Here is a 22394-nt window from a genome sequence, read left to right as displayed (position 1 = left end):
GACAAGGAGAGACGGGGAGAGACCGGGAAAGACGGTGAGAGACGAGTAGAGATAGGGAGAGATGGGGAGAGACGGGGAGAGACGGGGAGAGACCGGGAGAGACCGGTAAAGACGGGGAGAGACCGGGAGAGACCGGAGAGACGGGGAGTAACGGGGAGAGACCGGGAGAGACGGGGAGAGACCGGGAGTGACGGAGAGGGACGGGAAGAGACCGGGAGAGACGGGTAAAGACGTGGAGAGACCGGGAGAGACGGGAAGAGATCCAGAGAGACAGCATCTCACGTCTAGCCCTCAAAATTCAAATTTTTCGGGCAAAATAATTGTTCAAAAAATGTTTTAATTATTTATATCACCGGAACTTTTTAGAAAATTATTGTACGCGTCCGGAACTATATGAGAACTGCGTTAAAATAAGTAGAACTGTCGATATTCGACCAGCATCTCATGTCTAGACCTATAAATACAAGTTTTCCATCAAGATAGTTGTTGAAAAATACTTTCTAAATTTTTTAAATTAATTAATTTTGTCTCTCTGAGATGCCAGTTACACCAAATCTACGTGCGCAGACGTTTACGCATATATACGTATGTTTTGTAACAAAAAATTTTTTAAAATTAATTTAATCATCAGAACTATTGACAGGACGTCTTTAAACGATAGAACTGTATAGATTTAGTCTTCTCTGTGGTCGTATATTCGAAATACGGTGAGATGCTATTATGTGATTTTGGAAGTTAGCATCTCATTTATAAAAATTTAATTAAAATAGGTAATTTAACGGAACTATTGTTGAAACCTATCAAGAACTGTAGAACTATACTGGATGCAAGTAATTCTGCAGTATTTTTATGAGATGCTAAACTTTAAGATGTTAACTTCACACACGTGCAGAACTTACAATTATTGTAATTTTTTTTTGGCTGGAGCAAAAAATTTTTTTTTTGGTGGAACAAAAAATTTTTTTTTCTCACCAAAGACTAGAAAATAATTAGCAAATAATTTATACATCGTTGATTTTTAAAATTTATTTAGTTTGCGTACGTTTTTTATAGTATCTTGTTATTAAGCTATTTAGCCACTAGCAATTTTTTTGTCACCAAAAGATAGCAAATAATTAGCACAAAAAATTCATGTATTGTTGATTCTTTAATTTATTTAGTTTACAAACGATTTTTTGTAGTGGCTAGATCGCATAATATTAAGCTATATATCTAGCCATTGGTATTGTTTTTTGGCTGGAAGCAAAAACTTTTTTTTTTTTCAGCAAATAATTAGCAAATAATTTCAAGTAGAAATTAATGTGTTTTCATAATAGACTCAGTCAGCTTAATATACTTAAGAAATCTGTCTGTATCAGCAAGACATTCTTTCGTCCTTAGAATGGACGAGTTTACAATGAATTATTTTATCCTTGTTTAATATTGACAAACAACAAGAATAAAATGATTTACTGTGTTACACTGCGGTATACTGTGTCCTCTGTGTCGCTTGCTGGAAAGCATCCAATATTTTCTCTTTCCTGATTTTCAATGAGAAAAATATTAGGTTTTGCCATTACTTTTAAAATCATAACTTTTATTTTTGTTATGCAGAAAATAATATTTTAGGTAATACGAGGAATTTTACTCACAGTTAAAAGCAAAATTGTATTCTATAATTAAAAATGAAAAATTTGTACTAAAAATTCCCCAAATCTTTCCCTGGGTATGTCTATATACTAAAATAGTGTACAGATTATTGGATGAAATGATTGAATAAGGCTCGTCTTTAATTTCTGTATTATTTGCACGGAATTGATTACGTTTATTAATCGGTTATTGATTAATGCCAGATGAAACCGACGGTCGGGGAAAAGGAGAGTGAGGTGGCTCGGGAGGCATCAGGCGTTGCAGCAACGATGTGGTGAGTGATTTATTATTCATATAAGTATTGCATGCCATTTACAAAATTGACAGTTTATTCCCGTTTTATTTGAATAATTTATGTAAGAATTAAAGAGGGATATTTTAAGAAAAGTATCAGGCGCGAGCGGCTGTTCTCAACTTCAAACCTTCGTCGTCTATGAATCAAGGTTGACTGTTGCTAATTATAAAAGCGGCTAATTAAGAAATTTAAAAAATTATTATGCAACGCTGTTACGTCAAAATTTGTCTTGGACGATACGAGAAATGAGAACGAGAAATGAGAAAGTCTCTTCGCGATGTATATTAATGAGTTACATGATTAAATGAAATTTGCGTGTAAAAGTTTTCCTATCGGTAATCGACTTGTCGGCATCACTTAATTGTTATACAATGTGCGTGGCACACGTACGTGGAAGACCAAGAGGTAGAATTCGGGCCGGGATAACGAAGATTTCACCTGACCTGGAAAAATGGCGCGAAATTCGATACGGCGCGGCCAATTTCGATCGTTCGTGATTCGTGAAAATCCGTCGCGATCCCATTTTCTCGCGTACCGAGAGATTTTCTCCTCGGCATATTGAAATATTGCGGTGATTGAACGCTTCCTACACGGCTACATTATACGTCGTTCGGAAACGCAACTTTGCCGCGACCCAGTTGTCCCGATCGATGCGAATAAGAGAGATCACTCCTGCGCATCTGGAATACCGTCGGAATCTGCAACCTCGCCGCGGTTACACCGGTTCGAGTCCCCGGCTTGCGTGGCGGGATTTCTTATTGTCTCTTTCTTTTTCTCTTTAATCTCGCTGCTCCCTAATCGTCCCTAAACGTCGTAGGTCGTGCACGGGGTAACGAGATGCTGCGCGTCGCGAGAAGCCGATTAAGATTGAACGTAAGAGGATCCGACCGAGGCGGTCGCGAAGAAAAAGCACGGGCGATTTATTTTGGACGGACGAATCTCCAGCTTTTTTGTTCGCCGCGATTGAGCGCGCGCGTTTATTTCTTACTTTTCTTCCTTTTTTATCCTTCTTTTTCCCTCCCAAGTCGTAAAGTTGCAATATGCCGCCTGTGTGTTGCCTGTAGATTTTCTTCCCGTCTTCTTTAAAGAGTTAACGTGTCGGGTAATTGAATTTCATTCTCTCACTTTACGCGCTCGTTGTTATTACACTGTTTGCGCGTTCATTCGCGCGAGCAAATGATCCAATTAATAAATGATCATTGTGTCCGATAAGTACGATAATTTTGCTAGACGGACGCGCTGCAAAAATAGCTGGCAAAAATGGAGGTGAGACCGGTCTCGCGGAGAATAAACCGTGATTAATGACACGAGGGATAATCTGTTTATGCAACGCGCATTAACGATATTGAGGAAGTTCCATCGCCGATTCATTGAATTTGCAAATGACCTCGATGCACGTTTAAGTCATCACTCTCGGCCCCGCTGATGTATACATTCAATATACTTTTTTTTTGCGCGTGTACACTTATTACGCTCTTTTGTGTATGCACGCGCGCATGATGCCGCATACATATGATGACGCGCGAGATTGCAGTCCGCAACAGAAGATACGAAATTCGTTCTCGCACCCTCGCTCAACGTGTAAAACGAATTTCTAAGAAAATTACTTCCAATGACGGGGGACTCTAATCACTTGCCCATCCATCACTATCGATATTTTTTACCTCGCCGTCACGTTACGCGAGATACTCGTAACCACGAGCTGCATCATCTCGCCGACACGTGCGCCTTCGCATTTCACGCTGCCTGTATTACAAGGAAAAAAATATTTCAACGAACTTTATTAGCATTCGATTCGTCGAATCGATCTGTCAATATGGGAGAGTTTACATCTATATAAAATAATGTATCAAATAATTATAAATACGTTTAAAACGTTCAATGGCGATACAAAATGAAAATTGTAAGATGAGATGTGTCTGGGAACTGTAATTTGTACTAAATTATATTAAATTTTTTTTCTGAAAAGATTTATCTCGTTTTAGATCTACTTAGAGATAAAAGCGAAAAAATGTCACGCAAATTTTATTTAATCCGTAAGTACTCGGACTTCGTAAGAGCGGAGTCTCTGGAGACTCACGTATTTTTGTCATCTAATATTCACAAAGTGACTCACTAAATTTTTGCGACATAAAACAGATTATGTTACGGAGGTTTCGAACGAAAGGTACCTAAAATTCTAAGAATTCTCTCATCTCTTCGATAAAATAAATCTCTTCTCGATTTTTCTTCATGTCTTTTAAAATAAATTCAACGTAGGCATGTTGCGTGTTTTCGAAATTTTGTCGAGCTGGTGAGGCTCAGACGGACCTTTGTTCGAGGATTACAAGTCGGCGCCTCAACACGGCGCTGATTCGATTTCACGTTCGGGCTACTTTCGCCGAAGTATCGTCGAAAACGTTGTATCGGGTTCCTTTTTCCATCGTCTTCGTCCTTGCGGACGCGGCCTTCCCTGTAATTATTTCTCTCTCCTCCCTTATGATGGTCTCTTTCTTTTTTTTCGTTGCTTCCCCCCCCCCCCCCCCTCGTACACGGATTCTCGAGCGGAAGACACTATCCGCGGAGGCTAATAAATTCGAGGATACCCCGCGCCGTAGCGCTCTTAGAGGATATTAATCTTCATTACAGACCTGTCTCCGACATGCGCGATATTCCTGAATCGGCCGCGGAAGATTAATCTAATCACTTTGCGATACTGCCTAGCCATTACCTTCAATCAAATTCGAGTTCACTGTTGTACACTAATATGACATCGCTCTGTCTGCATTCAATCACTCTGGCTTATCGGAATTATTCAAGAACGAGGACAATCAGTGCGCCGATCGTTTATTACAGCGATATCCCATATGGCAATTACGCTGACCACTATCTTTATCCGGAACCTCTCGTTTTCCGATTTTCCGCGTGTCTCGTCGTTTCGCTCCCCTGTGCGGTAGATGTGTCATTATTAGACTGTTATTATTAGAATAATTACGAGAATTAACAGAGTTAGAAATTAGAGTCTCAGTGAAATCACCGCCGTCAAGATTGTGAGGTGAAATCGTTGTCGTTGTCAAAAGTCATGAGCAAAGTTTAACTACATGTTGGACCGTCGCCAGCGTGATTTCACGTATATACGCTCGTCGACGTTCGTTACGTGCCTATGTCAGAACGGAGTACGGTTTGCCGATAAGAGGCCGTAAGGTCATCTCTCACAGCGAGAGAGACGCTTAATACGGGAAGCGCAATAATAACCGTCGGCTTTCGAGATGTACACCGGTGGTGTGCAGTGGCATGAAAGAGAACTTGGAGATAATCGCACTTGCAACGTGCTCCATTTCACGTACTAATTGTCCATTTGGTCCCCGGGTCTTTATTCACGTCGCAATTACGTAACATGATTTATGTACTTTAGCGAGTGTAATTAAATAAGAGGTATTAAGAACATAATGTATTATACGTTATAATCTTCCGTCACATGGACTTTTGCCCGTCATTGCGACAATTCTATGAGATATCTTGCATTGTACGTATGATACATCATAGGATCTTGAAATATTTTTCAAAGAAAAAAACGTAAATCTCATGTTTTTTTTTTCTTTTACAAGAAAGCTTTGTTAATAACGTTTTTTTATTTATTTTTTCGTTTTCCATTTATCTTTTCAATTACTATGAATTAATCATTCCTTTGAAAGTAATTAATTGTTAATTTTATGTGACAATAGCATGGTTTACAAAATAATTGGCAATTTTATTTTTAAATAGAAACTCGGGTGATAAAGGGTTTCTCACGACTATTACCACTTGCGAATTGCAAGCACGATCGACGCAAACAATGACCCGCATTATTTGAATGACACTCGATGAGACATTTAAACCGATGCTTTGTTCTCTTGGTATCGGCTCTCGAAAATTTCGCCGCGCTAACGAGCGTATTGTACAATAAACAAAATCGAAATGCACCCTCTTACCTTTGATTGTCAAAGTGCAATTTCCTACTAAGATTCTCTCAAAGCTCGCGCTTCTCAGACCCTGAGGAATTGAATTACAAAGCAGCTCGAATGAGCGGCTTGCCAGGAAATGCATAAAAACGATATTTCCCCAATCGATCGGCGGGCATCCCGCCAGTCGGCAATCAACGCGTATTATTATGCGGATGCAAGAAACGCGTCGCGCCATTATAGAGCCGCAATACATAAAGCGATCTAGTGCGGCCCATTTTTAGCACTAGTATATTAGATTGAACGTTATCCGCCGCGGAAATTACGTTGCCTCCTGCGAAGCGCTACGCAGGCAGGGCTGTCGAATGCCGTCTCGCAGAATTTCTTTCTAGATCCGAATAATTACGCGCGGGGAAGCCCCCTAATTGATTCGTCGCGGAACAAGCCCCGGGGCAACGTAGACGGCGTATAAGGTGCATCCCGCGAGACGTGATTGCAATTTACGCCCGGAGAGAAAGTAGACCAATAGCGTGGGGTTCAATGTGCACTTTTCAGTCTCGCGGGATCCCAACCGCAAAGCCGTACACGCATGCTTCCCCTCCGGATTAAAGTCGACTATAATGTGCGCTTTTTCTCGTTTTTCTATTGATTTTAAGAACCGAATGACGACTTTCGTCAAAATTCCATCGCGCACACTTTGAAAAGCTTCGAGGGGTAATACGCTGGGGAAAAAAAAACATCTTCCGGAGAGGTTATTTCTGTTTTCTTTAATTTGAAACGCGGCGGAACCCCGTCCAAATTATAGCATACTGAAGACGCTCTTAGCCAGCGCAAATGTATCTGCAAGTCACGCGGTACATTCGCACCTCTCCGTAACGTAAGTTTCTCGCGCGGAGAGTCGGAGTTCGAGGTGCTCCCGACCAGCGGGATAGAGCCATAAAACTCCGGAAAAAATAACGTAACCACCGGCCGGGCACTTGACACCGGGGGTTTACTCCCGACGCATTACTCCTGATGGAAATGGCTCGTGCATCTGGTCGGAGGGCCCAGGTCGAAGGGGTCTCGCGAAGGGAAGTGTAGGATGTAGGAGGATGTTGTTGTTGACCCATGGGGCAGGAACAGGTTTCGAATTCGGATTATGCCGACCCGAAACCCGCTCCTCCGTACAACACAGCCGTTCTCCTTACAAGATCGTTCCCCGTACAAGATGCGTGTGTGCGTGTGTTTGTGTGCGTGTGTGTGCACGCGCATCGACCCCCCACGCAATCCTATATAGTAAAAGCGTTCCTCCGGCTCCGATTCTCCTTCTTCGTCCTTGAAACCTCCTCTCGCGTCACTGTCCCCTCGAGGTAGCTCACGCAAGAGCGGCTACGTTGAAGTGCCTCCACCAAGAGAGAAAAAGATAGAGAAAGAGAGAGCCTCTCCCGATAATATATATTCACCTCCGACTCTGCCGGAGCGGGAGCAGGTAGCGGGGAACCTAGATCGTAAACGCGTAATCATCCTGTTCTCAAAATAAGACGCGTAAGGGCAAGATCCGAGAAAAGGACGAAGAAAGATGGCAAAGAGGAAAGAAGAGGTTCTCTTTCTCTTCCCTTCTTCCCCGGTCTCCTGATCGGGTCCAGTTTGAACGGATTCAAGTTCGCGGAGGGTTATCGTCCTTGAGGCGAGCCTTGGGCCGGGACGTACTCCGTCACGGATGACAGGTCCCTTATTCCTTGGTTGCTTATCTTGCTCCTGTTTACCGACGGCAAGAAGAGAGTAGAGGAGAGGCGCGACGATTTCTTGAGCGTGAAGAGTTCAACCAAGAAACAATTTTCCGCGTGACGAGCGCGAATAAAAAAACAATAAGGGTCTTCTATATTTTTTTCGGGATATTTCCTCCTACAATGTGACTTAGGGAGAATTTACATTGTAAGAGCGGCGCTCCCGGTATTCACTTTTTAAGATTCGACCAAAAAGTTACAGATAAAGGAGATTTTTTATTATCACAATCATTGTATTTTTAATTTTAATCTGAGTATCTTTTTATCTATTTTTTACTCTTTCTCTAGAAGAGAGATATTTTATTTTTGATACATTAAAAATTCTGTGTAATCCTATTCTGTACTTGGCATATATTAGTACAAGAGTGCTTTATTCTTGCATGCAGTTGCATAATGTATGAAATTCGTGTCGAGTAGTTCTCGCATTTAATTATCCAGCATTTGTCGCGTATAATACACGAGGAACCATTTCATTTCATGGAAATATGCAATTTGTGACGTCAATCGATATTTGCTGCAAGGGTCGCTTTCTAAAGTGTACTCGGAGTATTTCGACATTTCTCACGAGACATTTCTGAACGTGCTTGCACTAACCCAAACAATACAAAGTATTTAATAACAGTTCTCTTCGTAACGAGCGCGATATTTCTTATGACGGCGTAAAAAGTATCGAGCATCTCTCACTCTCTTTCTTTCCCTCTCTCTATTGAAGTTTTATTGCACAAGTGCACGCCACTATTTTCATTATGTTTGATGTTTGAATGTGGAGTACATTGAGACGAGTGAACGTTATATATGCAAGAATATCTTGTATAATCGCGCGAGAAACGCTCGATCGTGATTTTAGCACGGTGATTGGAAGCAAAGCCGCGGACTTCTGCGGCCGTAGCCGTAAGTAACGAGCAGATGTCAATTCCCAACGTCGTTAATAAAGCGAGGCTCACTTAATACGAGCTGCTACGGATGACTACGAGAGTATAGAGGACGAGGAGAGCTGGTTCTCTCAGTCTATATTCTTGAATCGCGTTTCAAGAGATCTCTCATTCCATTCCCCGACGACGACGACGACAACGACAACGACGAGGAGCGCTTGCTTCTGCGACGCGTACGCACTTTAGGTACACGTCCATACCCGCGGCGAGTTTCTAACGGTGCCCCCGTGTATGTATACATTAGAAATTGTTTACGATTATTATGCGGTAGAGATCTCCCGCGGTGCAAATGTAACTATGTGCGATGGGAATTTTTAAACCGATAAGGGACGTGCGAATGTGTGCCGCTTATTTCCACTTTCCTGCCTCTGGAAATCGCATGTCGATAGTACATTAGTCATGAAATTAATATACTATTCAATATGTATATAGATGACACTTGTAAGAGATTCACATAAATTTTAATCACGAGGAAAATGATTTATTTGAACTGCTACTTTTTAAGTAGTGCAGTGTGGTAAACTGTTTTGTAATTTTACATTTGTTTTCGCTACTAGATATTTAAGAATCTTAACTTTATCGGAACAAACTGTAAATCAAGGAACAGTTTTTTGTAATTATAGTGGTTTTCACTGCACTATTCTTTCAATTGCATAAATTTAATTTATTTTTTATCCTTTTCTTAATTACATATATTTTTACATTTAATTTTTACATATTCTTTTACTTTTATATATTCTTCAGGTTCTATCAATGTAGGGTAGCGAAGATGATCGAGAGACGTGATGCGCTATCCTATCATTTTCTTATTACAGATTCATCCTAGCATAACGTTACTTTTTTCTGTCCAATTATCTCGGTTCCTTTTCTATTGTTTTTCTTGCTCGTCTTTCTTCTTTTGCTTATGGATTTTTGACCACCAGAGTCGCAGCATCAGGACTCAGAGCGAAGAAGGTTCTATTGCATGTTTCAGGGTATACGCACGCCATTTTTTTTTATTTAGTGCATTGTATTACTTAGTTCTTCAGATTATATTGCCTTTTCATGCTTCTCATTGCTTCACGGTTCTCTTTTCTCTCTCGAGGAGAGTTTAACACTCCCGGAGCTGTAGCGTTCGTGGCGAGCGTCTCAATCTCTACCGCCACGATGACTGGCGCCAACTTAGCGGCGGCTACGCGAACCTTCAAACTGGCTTCCACCACCTCTCGCCGTCACCCCTGCTGAGAGAAAGAGAGAGACAGAGACCGACAAAGAGAGAAAGAGAGAGGCAATCGACGCGTGGAGTTGATGCCAAGTCGCGTCGTACAAGTCTCTCGTAGTGTTGCCAGTTTTGAAGATCTGCCACCGAGCCACCGCTATGGAGGGGAAGAAGAACTAAAGGCAAGAGCCAATCATATCAGTAAAACACCGAGCGCTCACTGAGTCTGTAACACGATTGGTTCTTGCCTTTAGTTCTTCTTCCCCTCCACAGCCGTGGCTCGGTGGCAGATCTTCAAAACTGGCAGCGCTGGTCTCTTGCGTTCAGTCGGCGTTTAGCTGCCAAGGCTTCGCTCAACGGCGATTCGTTTCGTTTCTCTCGTAACGCCGTATGATCGTAACGTAAACAAAATCGCGGGTGCGTCGCGTCGTGTCGCGTTCCGTCCCGTAAGTGCGACAAGTCCGTCCATCCAATTATGAAAATTCTGTCGATCGCTGTCGAATGTGCCTGTGAATAATATCCGGACGCGCGTTTCGGGTCTTATGGTGACTTATGGTGCGGCGCAAATATTATTCACGCGGCTTGGACAGGGGACAATCATATATATCGAGTACGGCAAATCGGCGCTGCCACGCCGACGCTGCTGGAACCACGAGATTGTCGATTGACCGGATCTGCCTTCCTCCCTCTCAGTTTTGGAGCCGGTGAGTGATCCTCCATTGGTGTCACTTCGATTCGCAACGCGCAACCCTCGATCCTCTCGATTATTAGCGCGGTTGCCGGCTGCTTGTTTCCCCCTTTTTTATTTGCGTGACTGGAACGACGATCTCGATTGAGATTAATGAGAAATGGTCGTCCGTCGCGCACGTGCGATTCGCGTCAGGGTGTCAGAGTTTCGTGCTCCAATTTCGCGCGCATCCCCCGGGCGGGCGGCCATGATTCGCTGTTTGTTTTGGTGAGCGGAGCCGGCGCGAATGAATCTTGAGATACGAAGTCGCTGATTCTTTTCTTCGCGGGCTATAAATTCAAACAGTCTGTATTGAGCAACACCGATAGGGATTATTAAAGTAGTTAGCACCTTTTTTTTATACAAATAACATGTTACACTTCGCGCAGTCCATATACGATCGCTAGTTTTATTAATGAACACGAATCAGATTTGCATTGTAAATCAAGTTTACGATGTAATTGGTGTTCCCAATGGAGCAGTAGAATGTTTTTTTTTTTTTTTTGTTCCTCGAGAATGTTGTCGCAAATGCGGGTGTTAATAACACAGTTAATATTAATATTTTATTCCAAAATCGTCAACGTCAACGTTCTTATTAATATTAATTTTACTGGCATTACACGACGCAAAACTTAGACCCGGTTACACTAATGTAGCTTAATTCCAAATACAATTTAGCTCTTGCTGTGTTTCTTAATTTTTAAAACTAGAAAAAAAATAGAAAACAAGTTAAACTCTGGTTTGGAGTTGAGCTGCACTGATGCAAACGAGTTTTAATTAGCATTATTTAACGTTGGAATTGCAATAATATGATTTTCATTGAAATATTCACGTTTACAGTACTTTTATGCACGGGATAAAATACATAATCAGTATGCATACGAATGCTACGGCGAGAGACGAAAAAGAAAAGAAGTATCGTTCCCATTTCTCATCGCTCGAAGACACGAGACGTTTGTGTTCCTTCGTCAACGCCGTTTCTTGAGTAAACATTCGAGACGAGGGGTAGACCGTTTTTACTTGCGTCGTATCTTTCATTAGCGCTTTTACATCCTTCGACGCGTCACCGCGCACATCTCGCGCGGGAGATTCCGTCGTATACCGGGTGTCCGCGTTGTTGTGATGCCACGAGATTAAGGGGGAGAGAAAGAGAAAGACAATGAAATAGAAAGAGAGAAATCGAACGACGATTCTAGCGTTTAACGATCCAGTTAGTCCGATTCTCTCCTTCCTTCGGTCACTTTGTTTATAGCCAGCATATTAGAGTCGCTCATTCCACGTTTCTTTTTCTTTCTCTTTTTCTCTTTTCTCTTGTCTCTTTCGCAGACTAGTCGCCTCCGGAGCCGTACAAATCACGGATGGCGACAGAGGTCGTAATCCCGAACGCGGGAGAGAAGGAGGAAGAGGAGGAGGAGGGAAGAGAGAGAGAGAGAGAGAATGATACATATATATTTTCTGTATGTGGTAATTAGCTTCATAATAATAATTTCGAAGCATATAGTAAGGGTGTATTTGATATCATGTTCGAGCTGCTACTCTTCGTGTTTCACCCGTACATGTTTACGAGGCACGCGGTATACGCTCGTGCTATAACTTCCGAGCACGATCGTATTGTTTGAAGATCGAGAAGAGCTGAGTAAATAACTGAGTAAACGCTATAGCATCTTTTTTTCTAAAGATTTTTCATATAGCTTTTTTTTATTTTTTTTTTCTAAAGATTTTTTTACACGCTTGCTCGTTATCGCTGGTATTTAATGTGTCAAGAAAATGTCAATAAATAAGAAGTAACATCAAGTTGTTATGAAAGTTGAATTGTCCTTAAGATAAATTCTCATTGTAGTAAATCTAATTGTAGGAGAATACATACGACGCTCAATTAAACTTTCGAGTCTGATTGAAAAACAACTTAGAACTACAATGTGAAATATGTTACAATTATAAATACAATTACAAATATGTACTATTGACTTGCTTCTCGGTAATTGATTCTACCAATAATCCAGTATTATTTGTTTACATCAACGAAATTCTTTTTAAAAATAATTTAATTAATATGATATTAATATTCACTTTTAAAATCAATGAGATTTGAATTTCATTATCATTAAATTTCGACGAATATTTATCAAGGCTAATATATACATTATTAAAATTAATCGCTTTGGAATTATGTATTAATATACCGATATATAGATTTCTTGTATTTTTGTTTCTAAAAGAAAATAGATTACAATTCTTTGTTTTTTTCCTGCGTAATACATGTTTGTTATTTAGTCTAAGCTATACATTTTTTAATTTTTTACAAGTGACATGGATCGCCGAATATCTGTTGGTTAAAATACTTTGACGCTTAAAAAATTTAATGAAAAACGTGGTCATAAATACCGTTAGGTTGAGTAATATTGGACGTTAGACATATACACGCGCTTTGTTTTTTACAAATTGTTATTAATAGAATTTCACGTATATCACGTGCAGGCGTTGATCGATCGGTACCAGGAAACCGCGCGTCGTTCCTGAAGACGTAACCATTTCGCCTTTGTACGACCTATAAAAATTTATATAAAAGTATCCCGGGCGTAGCACGACTCGTCGTGAGGACATGAATAATTTATTGAAGCGTGTCCCCTACGTTTCGTGCCTCCCGAGAAGAAAAGAAAAAGAGAAAGAAAGAGAAAGAGAAAAAACGTTGCGTCGTTTACGATCAGAAGCTTGGATTTAGTTCCCTCGGTTTTGGCCCTTCGTGCCGTCGAGTAACAATAACAGAACGCAAATTCACGCAATTGTTAATTGATGTCATGGATTATAAAACATATCATAATCACGTGCAGCATACACAATTTACACGACGCTCTGCGGAACGAATGTAATAAACTCAAGTAAAAACGTAAGCAAATATTTTACTGTTCAAATAAAGAATAGAGGCACGCGAGTTGTATCTTTTAAATCGTGAGAATATAAACAAAAACGTATATAATCGTCTCACGTTATTGACGTTGACTATCGCTAACGTTAACTGTTGAGAAAAAAAAAACAAAATAATCTAATCGATTATTTTGTTTTATCGCAATTGAAATTCGTTTTTGCTTATCGTAGACCCTTCAAAGATTTTGCAATTTCGATTCCGCGCGCGCGCGTCATTTATACCGTTAATCGGAACATTTACATGTTAATCTTCGGAGTATCTTGCGAATGCACACGTCGCGAATGGACACACGAGGCAGATACAATGTGAGACGATACAAGACGTGAAAACCGCAGATCGAGATACGCGCGCAATTCGCGTGCAGCGTGTTCGGACACATCGTGTCGCTCTCGGACTGCATGTTGCATCGTTGCTCTCGTAAACTCGGCTGTCTAGATGTAATGGCCTGTCCGACTGATGAGTACATGTAACGGCATGGCGGCTGCGCGAGATAAAAAAAGGGCCGTAATTTATACGATTTGCTTTACACATCCGTTTATTAACGCGCGAGCGTATGGAGCTTGCTGCCCGCGATGAATTTGAGCGAGGGACGATTTATTTATACGAACGTTCGAGTATACCTGAGGAGGACAATGGAGCTCCTTTCCGAATTTTGCGGTTAACTGAGGAACGGAATAGTTATTTTATTCGAAAGTGTGTATACGTGTGCGCCGTGAAAGGCAGCCGTGAGATGTTTTCAGATTTGAGGTTTAAATACGTCACTTGGGCCTCTATATTGACAGATGTCAGGCAGATATTCTCGGAGGTATCATTCAGGGCGAAAATTGATTTTCGGCACACTCGAAATCGTGAATTCGTACAATGGTAAGGCAAAAATAATTGGACATAAGTATAATTTATTTTGTTAAATTTATACTCTTTATTTTACTCGCACATTTGTACATTTTCTACATTATAATATACATAGTTACATCGCATACATTATTATAATACAAATGTCATTAACCAGATTTAATAGACAGCGCGAGCTTAATGTAAGTAACTTTACGGTGGGATTCGACGATAGTCTCTCCGGACGCGTCCATAAGTTCCCATCGATGATGAGCCGCGCTAATCGAACGGCGCACTTATCGCGGAAAAAGTAACGGTACGGAAAGCGACGCGCGATGAGAGGAGAGGCCAGGCGTGTCCGAAGTTATCGCGAAGAAGTTACGGCGAAGAAAGGCTTTCGCAACGTGCCGTTCTCACGACATAAATTAAAATCCGGCACGAGTCCGGTGTTTGCCTACCTACCACGGAGTTTTACGGTCGCGAACGCCGCCGATTTCTCATGACTCGCTCGTCGATCTAATCTCCGCCGGATAGACATTATAGGAGCATTTCGGTATCGTAATAGGATTATGCAGGGTATTAAACGCGAGCACGCCGCGGGGACACCGTCTGTCGAGCATTTCCTGCCCCGTAGCTTTCCCGTCATCCCGGCTAAGGCTCTACGTGACCTACATTTACACGAACGCACACGCAAAAGAAGAATTCTATTAAAGTTATATTGTGCAATTTTTATTCTGCATTGATCCTCTTATTTAATAATCTGCCGATAGAAATCTCTAGATAAATTTTCTTTTAACTTTATATTTAAAAGTATAATCTTTCAGAGGATTTTAAAAAAGTTATTAAAAACGCATAACTTTGTCACACTTTCTCGAAGAATATTATAAAGTTGAATTGAAGAAAAGTCAAGATAATAAGTAAATAGAATTTTTATTTGAATTTAATATTCTTAATATATTTTGAATGAATTTGTCACTATAACGAACTCACGATTTGCAGACATATAAACTTATTACTTAAAATAAGTGATACTAATTTAATTCAAGTACATATTTTTCTATGTGTACACAGAAATTGAAGTTTAAATAACTCTTATTTGTTTAACATTTTTCTCTGTGTATCTGAGGTAAATTTATCAAGAAGTTGAAACAGCCGGCCTTTAACGATGTTAATTAGTACAATAATCTTTTTTTATTTTTATATTCATTTACATTTATTTTTTCATGTCTTAAAATTGTGCGATTAAAAATTATGACTACAGAATTATACTCGGTGTAGCCTTAATTCCCGGTCGAGCCTAACTCGGCTCGTTGGACGGTCGTAATTACAACCCGCTGTGTTTCCTCGAGGCCGAGGAAAATATCTCGGGTTTCTCGAAATCCTCGAAGCAGAGCACGGTGAGCTTTTCGTGCTCTCTTGCGTAAAGTTTTATCTACCCCGTTCAGATTAGACACGCGTCCGCACTGACGGAACGACGAATTCGAGACGATCAAAGAGAAGCCGGTATCGTGAAGAGTTGGTATTATATTCCCCAGGGTGGCGACGAATCTTATATTTGAGTGTTGGCTCAAATACCGTCGTGTCATGTAAATTTAAAACTGACGCTCTTGCTCGTTCCGATGTTAATCCCGCTCACTATCACGATGCTAATATATTTATTCGTGGAAAAAAACATCAGTTGCAAAAATATCTCGTCAAGCGATAATTATGCGTTACGTTAAATCTACAAATTTTATTCTTGATTTTTAAAAAAGTTTGAAAACTTGGGTAAACGATGGCGTGTCCTTGATTCATATCTCTTGAGACGAGAACCAACAGTAGCAATTTGTGACCTAAAGATAAAAAATAAATTTATAACGGTATTAATCTAACGTTCTTTCTATGTAACGGTATATTAGTATCTGAATAATCGTTATATAAATGGTATTATCGTTTTCAACATATGGAGCAATTGAAACGGTATAAAATTTGAACACCTATAAGTTTTCATGTTGTGCTTCGATGTTTGGTTGTCTAGAATCTAATAATATCTTTCAACTTATACAGTAAAGGGTTATCATAAAGGAGAAAACATCATAAAGATATGAATCGATTCTTTTTTGAAGGTGAGCTATAAACTTTTGGTCGAAATCGTTTTCGGACAGTATCGATATCGACCGGGCTGTTACAACGTGATTTAGTGTTCGTGACCTTTTGCGGCGTCTACGCCAATGCGGTCTCGGTCCGCAAGACGATATCCAGACCTTACCGAAGGGCCGCTTTTTGTCGAGAAGGAGGGCTCGAGCGGCGCGAAATCTCCTCGCCGTTCAGGAACCCCACGGTCAACCATTGTCGAGGGTTGTCGGATGCAGATCGAAAGCTTAAAAACGCTGCTTAACTATCTTCGCCGCGTGATCCTGACGGGAGGAAGAAGGGGAAGGAGAGATCGTAAAACGTTGTACAGATTGTGCGCGTCTTCCGAAAATCGCGTGTAAATGAAACAGGGTGAAAGAGGCTCGTTGAAAAAAAAAAAATCTCATCATCTCGGAACACATCAACCAGTGAATATAATCACTGTAATTTTATCGTTGCTTGATTTTTGTGCGTTTTGCGGCTATCGTCTGCATTTATTTCCGTTCGGTGTATCACAATTTTCTTGTAGCACAAGTATCCTAACGATCACTGTCAATTCTTGGACAAAAATCCGGTTTTTCTTTTCCGAGAGAAACGAAACAATTTAATTTTCTAAGACAAAAACGATAGATAATGAGATTTTAATATTTTTCTTGATTGTATATTTGCTATTTTTGTTACAATTGCCTAAAAGAAATTTACATACGAAATATGTAATAATAAGAGAAATTGAATTGTCTTAGGGCCGGTTGTTCCAACTTCTTGGAACTAAACTTTTCTATCAGGTAAATGTGTTCTTATTTATTTAAGAAAAGAAAAAGAAGATAAACTAAGGGATTTTATTAAGGCTGTCTGAATAACCAAGCTAATTTCGAATTCCCTTACAGTTTTCAAATTTCTTAGCGTAGCGTTTGTGATAATATTTAAAAACACCTTGCAATGTAAAAGCGTTTCAATGTTAGAAAGAACCATTCTCTCAAATAGTATCCCTGAAGGTTGAAAAGTCTACCACGGACTCATTGAAATTCTGTAACAATAGCAAACGGAAGACCATCGAGCGATCGCTAGGCAAAGTTCCCTGTATAATACGAACCTCGAGTAAAGTTTTGGTTACCGTTCGATCTCTGTAGGAATCTTTTCCTATTTTCAATTTTCGAAGCAGGTCATCTTATACTCAGGTCATTAACAAGAGGCATTACTTTTGTCTCTAAAATCATTTTGCTGCACAGCAATCCTAAAAACTCCATGGGATGACTTTCAGTAGCGTTGCCGGCGCCAGTCTGAGCCAGGGTCGAAAATATCGCTTATCGTTTACGAGAGATGAGTGCATTCAGTCTCCACGAGGAAGAGATGGATGCTGCGTTATGTCGGTTTAACGTCGGGCAACGACTGCCTAAACCAGGCAGTCTGAGATTATCGCGAGAAATGCCTATTTTTCGTCAGAGGTTTTTCACGCACACGAACGCATAGCGGAATCTATTATCGGATTTTCAGCCTGAACGTCACCCGCAGCATGTTTATGCACGACGAAATCGTCGTTGTTCGGTCACGCTTCCCTCCGAACGCTCGTAAATCGTTTCCCGCGGCCGTACGAGACTCGAAAACTCTTTGCAGAATGCTCGTTTATCGCGGCTCCGATTACTCATACGGATTTAGATCCTTTTAGATCTATCTCACGCTCGACGCTGAACGTTTTATATTTACGGTGTCTTAAGTTTCGTAAATCTAACGGATACAATATATTAGTTTCTCACACACAGAAATTGATACGTGTGTTAATGAAACGCGGACGATGAAGGCTCAGAATCGTGTTACATTAATTTCGTCCGGTTTCTAACGGAATCAACATAATTAGGTGTTAGGACCTAATTAAACATTTTATTCAAGAAAAAGATACCTTTTGTTATCAAACTCGTATTAATTATCGTGAGACATGTTATGTAACTATATCAAGAGGTATATTTAAATCGAGTAAATAATAAATTTTCCGAAGAAGTTTATAAAACGTCGAGATAATCATCGTCGAAATCTTCTTCTCGGAATAATATCTTCCGCAATATCTTATCTCAAGTTGTGAGACTTTGCTCGTTATCATTCGCCACGACAGAACGTTCGTAATGACATCTCGATTCCGGTTCGCCTCTTTCGATTTGTCGAGGCGTCAAAAAAGCAGAAGAAGGGCCAGAAACCAGTTTTCGGGGTTCACCCACATCCTCAAGCGCGTCCAATGTTTCGGCTGTGTACGCGCGCGAGGGAGTCTGCGATTTAAATTTTCGAAGGTCGAACGTGTGGACCACAGAGGAAGAAATGGAAGGGGACAAAGGAGATGAGGAGACCGGTAAACGGGACACACGTGATTTGCATCTGGCAGAGGTTGCGCGCACGCGCCGGCGACGAGAAAAGGGACGAAAATGAAACAGAAAATCTTTTCATACGTGAGGCATTTTCGCGGTTTTTTTTCCTTTCTTCGTTTCGTTCTCAACTCATCAATTTGCTGGAATCAGTGCTTGGTTAATTCTCGTTAGACCTGAGGTTTCGATTGATGATCAATAAGATCCGTGATAGTATCCGTAGAGTATAATAATCTAAAGTAACTTAACACATCTTGCTATCTTGAATAAGGCTGTTATTAAATCGATAACTCTTGCTCTTTTATCATTCTTTTCTTAGAGCGAGAGAGAGAGAGAGAGAGAGAGAGAGAGAGAGAGAGAGAAAGAGTTAATGAGATAAGTTGGCATTTGATATTATGATTGTTGATCTTATGATTAATAGTGTCTTCGAATTATCTATATTATTATATCATATATTATCATGATCTATTATTATATCATTTATATTTATTATTATAACCATTACTCTTGTCTTGTTTGTATTTTCTGTATAATATGTGCAGTCTAGATTACACACCAGGAATGATTCCGTTTCTTGCAATTGGCACGCTGTTTAATGAGGAAATTAAAAAGAAATTTGAAAGCATCGCATTTTCTGATTTTCGAAGAAGGTTGCTCCTTAATAGGCTGACGCCGCTTCTCGCATATAGGACACCACGAACGTCGCACGACCAAACGCGAACCTGTACCGGTCCTCGCGTTTCTCTCTTTTGGCCTGAGCGATGGCCAGAGCAGCCTCTCCTCTCCGCGGTCTACGGTACGAAGGATCCGTATATGGTGCTGGCCTACTACCTCTGCGGCACGCACACACCGATGCATCCGTGTACATGCGAATCGCTATATGGGTATGACCCCGCAAAGTTATCGGTTTAAAGTTACAGGAGCTTCTCTCGCAGAAGATCGAATCGATTAAATTTGAGCGATAAATACACACACAGAAAAATTTCTTCTCATGCTAAGAAAAACGGTTCTTCATTTCTTAATTTTCCTCTTTCAAGTAACGGCTATCTTTCCTTGAAGAGAATATGCAAAGAGTATGGTAAACATATTGTAGAATAGGTTTACTTCGAAATGAATTTTTTAAGAATAAATATATAAAATAACAAAATTCATAATTTAATAGAAAAGGGGGACAGTCTACAATAAATTTATCGATACGTAGAAAGAAAAATCTTAATCAATTCTTACTATATGACATAAATGGAAATAAAACATAATTAGTAGATAATATTACAGTTAAATTACCGAAGGTTTTCTGTTCATCTCAACAGCAAGTATACAGATAGTAAGTTATAACACAAAAGTTTCTCCTACACGGTTGGATAATGTCGTTTATTCGCGCAGTTATGGCGCACGTGAGGAACATGCATTCCACGGTATTCCTATGCACGAAGGAGTTGAGCCATCGTCGACATCGCGACGCAAGCGTGATATCGCTCGATAAACGTTCACCGGCAATGTCGTCGGCGCAATGGAGTTTATAGGCGAAAATAACCTAAGTGTGCGCGAGGCACACGTACACGCATTCGGGTTCATCCCAGGCTCTTTGGCGTTCAGTCCATAAATTGGAGGGTTTAGGTTTTCGCGTTCGCACGCGCTCGCTTATTCGCTAACATCGGCTTCCACGGCTGATTCGCGCCGAAGATATATTGCCCGTTGTATATGACATCGGACATTTATGCGCGACACAACGGCGCGAAAATGTACGGCTCGCTCGTATTACAGATTATCATACTCGCTATTGCTTTATCGCTAATGCATCCGCGTGGATGTTAACACGGGGCTTTGCGTGTGAAAATCTATCAGATACCATCGGCGCGCGTAATTCTGAGTGCGACGCCCCATTACACGCATCACGTAACATTCCGTTATGTTATTTTGTCGTTATTGCAGCTATATTGCGTGTGCGAGAATTATGCGCCTCTATATAAATGCGGGTGTATTATATACGTCATTATACGTGGATCAAAATAAAGCATTTTCTTCGTAGCTACGAAAACAAACGTGCACAATTGATGTCCATACCTTAGTTAAATTTAAATCTTTATTATTCAATTTTGAACTCGCAAATGACACATGGTTTATATATTTTTTTTACGTGCAACACTAGACAAAAATTTAGAGCATATCATTAACATCGGAAATTAATCTTCCCAACATATTAGTTTCTGAATCTTAATTTTACTTGGGGGCATGTTTCATACTTTGCCATTTCTGAGATTCCCGTGGGAACGCCGATTAAGTTTTTATGTACTCCTCCTTTACATTATTAACAATCAATTCTCTATATCATTAAGGTTAAAACGACCGACGTGCCTCGGCCGTAAGTCAGTGAAAGTACGTTTTATTTTTGAAGAGTCAAATAGTATAAACCAAGTGAAAACATTTAATGGCGCCGTAATGTCTTAAAGTGAAGGGGTTAAAGGGGCAAAGATTAAAATACGCGGCTCGCGTATGTATGTACATATATGTATAGAACGTCGAACGTGTCTCGCTACATTCTCACAGCGTGCGTGCGCTACACGCAGCCTCGATGCTACGTGCATACTACATGCATGCGGTCAGGATACTTTCTCGCCTACGGCAAGGCAGCCACCTTGGCGTAGAGATACGTCTATGCGAGCTCTCGTGCGAGATCTCGGCACTTTTCGCAATCCGGCCTCTCTCGGTCGCGACAAAATCGTTAGCATAATCCAACAATAATGATTCTCAAGGCATCGGCTCGGGCGCACTCTTACAATTAATTATACGTCGTTTACTTTCCAAACACTCACGCGAGAACACCACTCTGCGGTAGTGACGAACGCAGGTCGCATTGAGAAACAGCTCCTCGCAGCACACCTTGCGTACGTACTTTTAATGCATCTAACGCAAACAGGAAATATATCTTTTCACAGATATTCTTGCTTACCTAAGATAAAGGTATTACTGATAACGGTGTTCCGATTCCTTCAACGATAAGCAGTTTTATTTGAATTTAACGCAACTAGGCGATCTCCCATTCGATTCATTCGTCAAATTGGCTTTATCGACGTTAACAAATCTTAAAATGGCTTGAAATAGTTCGTCAGATAAACTTCGTCCCTCTTGTAAAATATCGCACGTTTACGTATGTTTGTCACGGTAGTTTCTCGGCCACTCGTGGAGAGCTTGCCTCACGTTACAGTTACATCGCCACGTCAATTATCCCATTAGCTCGTCGACTCGAACAGGTTCCGGCGCTTGATCCGACGAGTCAAGTCTCTTCCACGTTACGTGCACACGTTCGGCTTATCTTCGGTAACGCTTTTCTGCAGCCCTTCGTAACCTCTAATGGCGAGCTCTCGCTGATAGGAAGCACAGGAGAGATCCTAATTTGTTGGCATTTGGTTTCTCTCGGCCGAGCGATCCGCGGCCTCGGCGCTCGGGAAACAGTGGTTAGCTTATTACACTTTACGGGGGAACGGTCGCATGAATACGCCCTTTATGCCGGCGCGCTGCCGAACCGCCGGCGTATAAACCGGCAATGAGCGTAGGATACCCGCTCGTACCTTTTGCAACGTTACTTTTCCTTCCTGTGCATCGAACAAACGGAACGTTTAACGCCTCTTGCCGCGGGATACTGCGTAACAGCTCGAGCGATTAGGTAACGACTTGCAAAGTTATTCGCGGCGGGTTTGCTCCGCGCC

General features: G+C 40.9%; 1 protein-coding gene across 3 annotated transcripts in view; it reads left to right on the top strand.

Annotated features, from left to right (window-relative positions):
• LOC105833026 (semaphorin-5A) overlaps positions 1-22394 on the top strand; it is a 106115-nt gene that overhangs the window by 1936 nt on the left and 81785 nt on the right. The window contains exon 2 of one of the 3 annotated variants that reach the window (XM_012674423.3): positions 1833-1903. The gene's annotated coding sequence lies outside the window, so the exon portion shown is untranslated. Of the gene's footprint in view, positions 1-1723; positions 1904-9961; positions 10445-22394 lie in introns of those variants that run through there. The other 2 variants (XM_036292520.1, XM_012674422.3) reach the window with 2 other exon arrangements.

The sequence above is a fragment of the Monomorium pharaonis genome, chromosome 1, assembly GCF_013373865.1.
Source record: "Monomorium pharaonis isolate MP-MQ-018 chromosome 1, ASM1337386v2, whole genome shotgun sequence".
Classification (NCBI taxonomy): domain Eukaryota; kingdom Metazoa; phylum Arthropoda; class Insecta; order Hymenoptera; family Formicidae; genus Monomorium; species Monomorium pharaonis.
This window is presented reverse-complemented; position numbering and strand designations above follow the sequence as displayed.